Genomic DNA, 9,126 nt, shown 5'->3' with positions numbered 1-9,126 from the left:
AGGTGCGTTCCGCAGGCGGGAGCCTTGCCGCCGCGGCTGGCTGTGGCTGCTGCCACCAGAGCACGCTGTTGGATAGTCTATGGATCCCTCCCGCCGTGGCAGGGCGCGTTCCTTCTCAGGTTTGTCTCAACTTCTTCATCCCGTACTCCCAGCCTCAGCCTCCCGCCCTCCACCACCCTCTGCTAAACTCGCTGTCCTTGGCACTCCTTGCTCTGGCACTGGTTTCTTTGGAGCAGTTCCCTGCAACCCCGACTATTCATTTTCCTCGGGCAGTTTTATCACCCAAGGTCATGGTGTTTCAGCATCTTGTGTTTTGTTCTGTCCCTCCTCCCCAGAGGCAGGTAGCCAAGACACCAGTTTGCTGGGAGCGTGTCAAGGACCTACACGGAGCTGCAAGACTTGGCATGCTGAGGACCAGGAGACATAAGCCAGACCCCACCTGCCCTGAAGTTTGGAAGCACTTGGAGTGGAGATTTGGGTTTGGACCTGTTTAGGAGATTAATTTCGGTCTGGGTTCAGATCACTCCAGTTCTCCATGTTAAAAAAAAAAAAAAAAAATTCCTATAATTCTATTTCCTGTAATAAGCATGAAGTGTAAGGTTCATTGCTTTTGAAGTTAGTGCCTTGATGGTTTGTGCAGCAAGAAAGACATGTCATTACTTGCTTGAAATAAATAATAAAAAAAAGGTGTCAGATTACTTTCTCAGATGGAAAGAGGCATTCCTTAAGGAGCCTAAACAGGTGAGCATATGAGTGATGTGGTTCTCTGCATTCCTTATTCAAGCAAGTTGAATAATTTTTGTGTTAAAAGTGCCTCCTCTCAGGGCTGGTTACTGAGCTTGGGCTTTAGGCAAGGCATAGAGGCAGTGTCCATCACTGCTGGGGGGAGATTTCTCTTACCCCACCCCGGGGATTGCAGCTTGGCTGCCTTGTACAAGCAGCCCTGGGGAAGAAGAATATAGGAAAGACTCTGGACCTTGTACGGGGGCTGTCCACTCATGATGGCAAAAATGGATTTTGCTCCTTACAAAGGCAGGGCTTCCTAAGGTCCAAGTTGAAACAGACAATCACTCTTGACTGATTCTCTGCAGTTAAACCCATGGTTCAGACTCTCCTTGGATCTGCTTTGGTGCTGGCTGCCACTGGCCACAACTTCTCTAGACTTTTGGAGGCACTTAGCAAAGTGATGGAGAATTGTCCCTGCTCCAGGTGAGAAAAATGCAGGACTTCATTCTGACTGTAAAACTGCTTCATCTGTGAGAAGTTTTGGAAAGGAATTTCTGTTCTAGGATCGTCCATTGCACGAGATATCCTCAGATTTGCAGCATTGCCTGAAGACCACGACAGGGTTATTACCATTGACTGTTCTGTCTTTCACTGCTGTAACACACAGGCTTAGAGGAAACATGGATCTGTACCTGTGCTTGTGTCATTTGGCATAGTTACCTTGAATTCAGAGCTTAGTCCAGCAGAGAATCTTGTCCATCTTTTACACACAGGGCTTTGTTTTATGTGGTGGTATTTCTGCAAACACCTTTGCCAAGTGTTATACCAGAGAGAAAGTTCACGCTTGTGCTTTAGTGAGAACTAGTGTGCTGAAGAACTCCATGCCTTGTGCTTTGACCAACAAATAGGGCTTCAAACACCTTTGGGTGAGGAAGGGTTTTTAGGTGGCAATTTCCTCTCTGTTCAAGAGATGCTTTGTTCAGGATGTGCCCACAACTGTTACTACAGGGGAATTTAGCTGATCAACTCATGAGTGCTTTTATATTTAAAGTGTTTGAAAAAGGGGATGGTGATTTTTGAAATGAAAAATAAAAATGGTCTGGCAGACAAGTGATGTTTAAGGATGAATGTGGTGTAGGCAGTGTTCCCTTGTAATATGTCAGGAGGCGGGAGGCAGCAGTCTGTGTTAATTATGCTTATGATGAGCAGCCAGTGCCTGTGCTTGAGCCAGGACTAACTGTTCTGATTATGATCGATTGGAATTCCAGAGAAGGCTCAAACTCAGTGTGACTTCTCTAAGGGCTAGATTAAGTATGCTGAGATGATAATAACAATTCATTAAAGTTTTATATTCTTTATGGTGCTTTTTCCTTTGCAACAGTAGAAGCATTTCTGTAATCCAGAGCATGTTGGAATATTCCTAGAACATTTCTTTCCTAAAGAGTTTTCTTATTCAGAAGACTGCTTCAAGTCAGTGGGAATGAAACTTCGCTGCAGAGCCCTAGATTTCATATGTGTGTGGCAAACCAGAAAGTGATGAAAAGTGATGAAACTTGTAAGAGAAACCTCCCTGCTGCCCTCCATCCCACATTCCTGCAGTGGCCAAGGAGTTTGATAGGGCCTCCTCATTCTCAAATAGACACTGAAGGGTCTTCATGCCACCAAAGTTTAGGCCATGTGCTGGAAAGGTAGTTTCCTCCTGTAGTTGAAGCAAAAAGAGATACTATGACATGAAAATATCAGGTCTGATGATAAACCTCTCTGGAAGGTTTTCTTGGAGTTAGCAACCATACTGTTGCTAACAGGAGGAGAGACACCCCCCCTCCCCTTTTAAAATAATGTTTTCTGTCTGAATCTCTCTCTTGCAAATATCTTTGTAAACATGGTCAGTATGTAGAGAAGGAGAGACCAGGATTTAATGGCTGAGGTCTGTGGCAGACCAGCGATCTGCTTTCATGGAGCCAGCATGTGGAAGCCCCTCTCACTGTGCCTCAGTTTCTCCCTTTGCAGATGCGGAAATTTAGTAACAATTGCCTTGCAAGATGACTCCCACAGTGTGGCATTGGTTTCTCTGTAACAGGGGGCCCCAACAGAGCAGCTCTTGCAGTAAGATATGATTTAAATTATTTAGGGTGTTGTCATGTGATCACAACTGATTGAGTTCCTGTGGCTTCACAAGTTGCCATCTGTTATCATCCCCATTATGAATTATGCATTAGCTTAAATCAAGGCTTAAACCAGAGGAGTTCAAGCAAAGTCCTCACCCAATGATACCATAAAACTGTCTTTAGGGTGTTAGTATTGGATACAAAACACTGCAGAGATCATGCTGGTCTGCTACAAGCTCTCTCTGCTGTTTCAAACCATCCTGTCAGATTCCCTTGTTAGTGGCAGGCTTTATGTTGGGCTGGATGTCACTGCCCTCCCGATGTAGCCTCATAAATCTGGTCAGAACTCCGTTGCCTGTGTCCTGGCTAAGTGGACAGAAATGAAACCACAGTCCCACACCAGAGTCCCAAAGATCTCAGGATTGCGTGGTCAGGGAGTTGCTGCTGAAGGCACAGTGACCACATGCCGAATTACTGGCTGGCTTGATTTGAGGCTTTGGGAAGCTGTTGTCTCTGGCAGTGCCATGAGCCCTCCTGTAAAACCTTACAGCATATGTGTGTGCAGTGGTATTAAAATGGCCATTGCAGTAAAGCACTTAAAGCCCAACTCAGACATTCACCAGAGTTCTCTGGCTTGGAAGTGTCTTGCCCAGAAACCTGCCTATGCCAGGACATGCCCATTTCTCATCTGATCTACAGTGCATCAGCTAGTCAGTGCCCTTTTCCCAGGAAGGAGAGGTGCCTTGAGCTGCTCCAGCTACATGTATGGGTAGTGCCCTCTGAGGCCAAAGTGCTGTTGCTCCTTCAAAGTTCAGGAAGATCCTGCTGGTCTAGCTTTGAAGTCTTTCCCTTTTGGTTGGGTAGCTTATATTGGAACTGCAGTGGTGAAAGCAATTAGGGCCTACTGTCCTTTCAAGGGTGCAATTCCCTGATGTCTCATCCTCTCTCAAGTCCCATTTAGAGGCCAGGCTTTCCCTGCCTGTGGTACACCAACATAAGGCAGCCAGTTTGGCAGCCCAGGGTGATCAGGGCAGGCTTGGCTCTCACTGCAGTTCTGGGGCTTGCTGAATTTATACACGTTTGCTGGTCAGCAGATAGGGTCAGTGACCTTGTTCTGATGCGGAGGCAGGCAGTTTATTACCATCCATTTGAGATTCTATAAAATAAACAGTTCTCTCTGTGGGAACAGGCAGCAGAGATTACTGTAGCTAAATCAAGACCTACTTGGCGAGTGTGTGCAGTAGGGAACGCAGAAAATTCATGGCATCCCCAGAAGCCAAATGCTTTCACGTAGATGGTGTGGCTGTCCTGAGGAGGACCACTGGTATCTGGGAGCCAAACAGGGTGGATAGGCAGGGAATGAATGTCTCCTGCCATCAGCAGCGGCTGTAATGATAATTCCTGTTTGAATTTTGGATCATAAATCTTTTTGTGTCTGCAAGGACCCTTCCAGTGGCTCCAGCTTTATCCTAGTGTTGGAGCTAATTTTTTACAGCTGAAGGGTGCTTGTTCCATCAGCTGACACAAGGGCTGACTCTATGGCTCATGGTTTCTGCCCTTAGATATCTGAGGGCAAAAATCCTTTGACTTCAGAGGATTGTATGTTGGTCACATAATGCCCATGCTAGAAATAGAACTATGTCCCTCCTCTTGAAAGCAGGGCCAGATTTTCTTTCTTCAGCTCCATGTGCAAAGCCCTTCACCTGGGAGAGAGCCAGACATCTCTCTCAAATTCACAAGTGTCCATAACTCTTGCAGTTTTACAGAGGGCTGAACAGTCTCTTCAGCTGAGACAGGAATTCAGAGTATTTTTCAACCTCTTTTGGAAAGAGGGAGTTGAATAGGAAAGAACAGTGTTAAGATTTTTGTAAACTGAGTTCATCATATCAGAGATCTTCTCTCACATTTTGTCCCCATGACTTTGCAGTCTGCAGATGAAGAGAAAGAATGGTGAAGCTCTGGATGCTGGGGCCATAGTGGATCAGGAAGAAAGGAGTAAGAAAACAAAGGAGAAGGAATTGGGATTTAGTGTGGACCACCAAGATGGGAGAAAAGTGAGACAAATTCTTGAACTAAGTCTTTAATTGCTCCAAACCACAGAGTATTGTGCCTGGGGGAGACAGGGAGAGACTGGTTATGCAATTTCACCCTCAATCATGAAAAGGCAAAGTATTGGAAAAAGGGATTGCGGTAGATATATTGCAGTTGGAGCCTAGGAGAGCATTTGATACATGGTCTTACAAGATCTTGCCCTCCCTCTGAAATTGTTTGGCTTGTTTTGGATAGGAACTCAGTCATGGGGATTAGTAGCAATGACAAATGATACATGGTTCTGGTCATGCAGATTTTCAACCAATGTGACTGATGAAAGTTTTTGATTCATCCATTTCACTGAGGGCTCCTCCTGTGCATTAGCAAAGCAGTAAAGAGCATTTTAATGATACTTTTAGGTGCAGTGTTTTTCAAACATTACTGAGTACCTTGTACATGAAGCATGGCAGAAACCAGGAATTTGGTCATTTTGGTGGGAAAGTGATGGAACGTTAGAAGAGGAAAAGTAGCTTTTCTGTATGAGAGAAACATCTGAAAACAAAGCTCTTTAGGAAAGAGGAACCCTGAAAGCTTTAGTGTGAGAGACAGCAAAGTATGGGCACTTGGGTGTGTGTGACAGACTAATAATAGGGTAACTCAAGTCAGGTTATTGGGCTGGACTGGGATGGGCCAAGTGTCATAACTCCATGGAAATCTATAGAGATTTGGCAGTTTATCCCTGCTGAAGATATCACCAGAGTAGAATTTACTGCCAAGAAATTACCAATCAACTGGATTGAAATCTGAGCTGAAAGTATGGGGGATGAGTTAAATAAATTTATTTGCTTCCACTTATTAAAGAAGGGAATCTGCTTAGCTCAGGCCAGAGAAGAGGGAGAGAGGCTGTGCAGTAGCCTGCCAAAATCACAGAGATGTGGGACTATTACTGAGTGATGTGGGAGGACCTGGCACACTTGAGAGGAAGCCAAGTATGGCACTAAAGCCCATTCCTTGGGAGCAAGACAGCTGGCTGGGAGGTAGCTTTGCTGACCAAATCAGTCTTCCTACCTCCTATTAGCATTACTGCCAGTTCATTTCAGGAGAGAGTTATGTGGTCAGAAAGTTACTTTTTAAAATAATACTTACTTTAGTATCTTCATTTGTTCCTGTCTTTGTGATTTCATTCCATAAAAACAGCTCTGGGATTGTTAAGGGCTGTTCTTTAGGGTAGGACATAGAGCAGAAAAGGCAGCATGTGTTAAGTAAGGAAAGAACAGCTGGGTTTCAAATATTTACTGAGTTTGGTCCTTCAGGCAACTCTTTAAGAATTTTGCACTAAGAGAAAAGGAGAGAAGAAAGGAGAAAGTGGAAGGGAGTGTTTATATTGAAATCTTTATTTAGTTCCAAAAGCCTAGAGCAAAGCATCAAAATACAAGAGTGCCTCATACAAGCCAAGACAGGGAATAGAATTTCCATTTTATTCCAGATGAGAAGTAGGTCTTGTTATAAAGGGGGTTGGGTGACAAAGCTAAATGTAATTTAAATTTCTACTCCAATCTATTTTTAATTATTCATGTGTAGATTCTTTTGTAGGGTTAACAAGGAATTTGCCAGAAGCCAGCCCACAAAGGCTTGAGTCGTAGTTTTCCAGCAGACATCCTGAAAATACACTGTCACAGGCAATCAGTGTCCTTGGGGAGGTGGCCTGTTAGCAGGGTGTTTACTAATTGGGATCACTCCCCAGCGGATAATTGTTTGTGACACCCACGCTGATTGGACCCACAATATCTTCCCATCCTGCAAATGGTCTGTGACAGTTTTGATGAATTTGAAGTTTGGAGTCTGAATAAATCTACAGAAGGAAAAAAAAATGCTTCCACTGGAAGATATATGTAGAAGAGCAGAGTTGTGCCCTGGGTCAGCCCCCAAGAATGGAGCCACATGAGCACACAGAGAGAGAGGCCACTCAGTGGGTCTTGTCACACTTTCTCTTTTTCCTCTTGTGTTAATTAAGAGACTGGAGGAGGACCAGCCATGCCAAAATAAAAATACGAGAGTGGGTTTAGCTCGCACAGGACAGGGATGTTCTAACCAAGGACTTATGGGTAAATTTCAGATTTATTGAAATATCTACATGAATTCAGATGCAGGTCAGGTCTTGCTGGCACAAAATAGCAAAAGTGATGCAAACATCCCCAGCAAATAGGCAGTTCTCTAGGCTGGGAGCAGTACATGAGGGTTGCAAACATCATTTTGCAGAGGAGATACAGAATTTTTTCGTTTGTTTGTTTGTTTGTTTGTTTGTTTTTCTGGGGACTGTATCAAAATGTATTTTACATTTTTGCTACATTTGACTGTTACATTGGTATGTGCTTTATGGCCAGATAGAGAATCACAGAACTGCAAGCGCATTCTTGTCCATTCCTCTGCTCAAATCTTATTTGTCCTTCTGGTACAAACATAAATGGTATTTTCACTCATTTGACAGAAATGTCGTTGTCTTATGTTGTCTGATTTACATCTGTATCACACCAAGGTGATCAGGAGATGCAGCAGGTTTAGTTTTTGCAGTTAAGAGCTCAGAGCTGCAGTTGGATTCTGTAAGCTCCATGCTAGTGCAAATGATATGATATTCTGGGCTCCCTTGCTCCCCAAAGGTCCTGAGTAGTCAATAATTTTTCTGTATGTATTTCAGGAAGATTCTGGCAAAATTAGTACTGGACATATATCAGGTCTAAGAATCACTGCTGCAATTCCCATATTCATTGTCTGGACCTTTTGACTGGGGAAGTAAAGAATTAAAGAAGCACTACTCTGTAATAAGCTTGGCAAGCTAGGGAAGTTTTTACTGCTGTCAGGATAAACCTATATCCATGTCCTGGCTAGTAATAGGTTAAAGTCATACCTAAAGCATAGGAAACAATGATTCAAAGGTGTCCAATTGCAGAAGAGCTCATATTCCTGTCCAGAACAAAGGTCAGTCGTCCTCCTGAGCCAGAAACCATTCCTGGAGACAGAGCTCTCCTGCTGTAGTGCTCATACTCCATTCCATAAGCAAGTGAAGTTACAGATGCAAATTGGCATGGAAAATTATGAGAAGCCATCTAGACCTGAGCTTTGGAAAATGGGAATTCTTTATAAAATCTCCTTTCTTCCAGATCCTCCCTGCCCAGCCAAGTAAGAAGTGTCCCGTAGAAGGCCAGCTTACTGGATGTTTTAATGGTGGCCCTTGTAAAAGTAATCATAGCAAGCTGAGTGGTGGTGTATGATACAATAGTAAATCCCTCATCCCAGCAGTTCTAACAAAATGCAAACAGTTCTCTGAAGCTGGATACTGCAGAATGTTCTCCATAAACTCATCACCATGAGCTGTGATTGTACTGCATGCTTAAAGTAGTAGTTCACTGAGTTAGATGGTGGGAGAGAAACCAGTGCCTTGTCTCTGCAAAACTTCTCAGAAGATCGAAACTGTAACATTGAGAAAAAAAGTGGCAGGGCATGGAATTGTGTAGCTTCATCGTTTATGCAGACATGTTGTTTAACTCTATACAGAATCACCAGTGTAATGAGAGTTGGCCCAGCAGAGCAGAGACTGGATGGGTTAATGGAGATGCACAGGACCAGCAGAAGGAGATTCATTGCCACAGAATGGCAAGTAGTGCCTATCAGACACTGGCCATTTGGCACTCTGTATTTAAGATTTTCTCAGGGAAGCCCTCTAATTAAAAAAAAGGACTATATTCCCTAAAATAAAACTTTCAAGTATTTCTCAGCACCCTTGTTAGTCTTGTGTTATGTTGTGGTGCTGTGAGAAGACTTGCCCAAAGCTATACAGAGAATGGAAAAGTTCAAACTGCAAGTGTCCAGGTGTGCTTTACAGTTGCCCCTTGTATGTTAATTAACTGTTTCTAAAAATACCTTAAAGGTTTCCCCAATAGAAAAAGCCAGGTTACTCTTCCGGTTGTGCAGCATTCCCTGAAGCCTGTAGGATCATACAGGAGTGGTGTGGTCCAGCTTTCTGGCTCCTATCAGTGGATTATGGCTTAAATGGGATCAAGGACTCAGACTTTGGAGTCGAAGTACTGGTTACATGAGTTGATCTTTTTTATGACTCTTATGAGAGGCAACCCGTCTCCTAAAACCCAGCATCCCACACACTCACTTAACTCTGATAATCTTCTGGAGCTTTAGCAGATTCACAGGAAAGGGTGGACCTGGAAGCATTCCTGGAGGCTGTCAAATAAGCATCCAGTGTTTCAAC

The sequence above is a fragment of the Empidonax traillii genome, unplaced genomic scaffold (assembly GCF_003031625.1).
Source record: "Empidonax traillii isolate 1590-97213 ecotype Southwest subspecies unplaced genomic scaffold, ASM303162v1 scaffold50:size1795014, whole genome shotgun sequence".
In the NCBI taxonomy this organism is placed as follows: domain Eukaryota; kingdom Metazoa; phylum Chordata; class Aves; order Passeriformes; family Tyrannidae; genus Empidonax; species Empidonax traillii.
The sequence above is the reverse complement of the archived record's forward strand: the minus strand, read 5'-3'. Positions refer to the sequence as shown.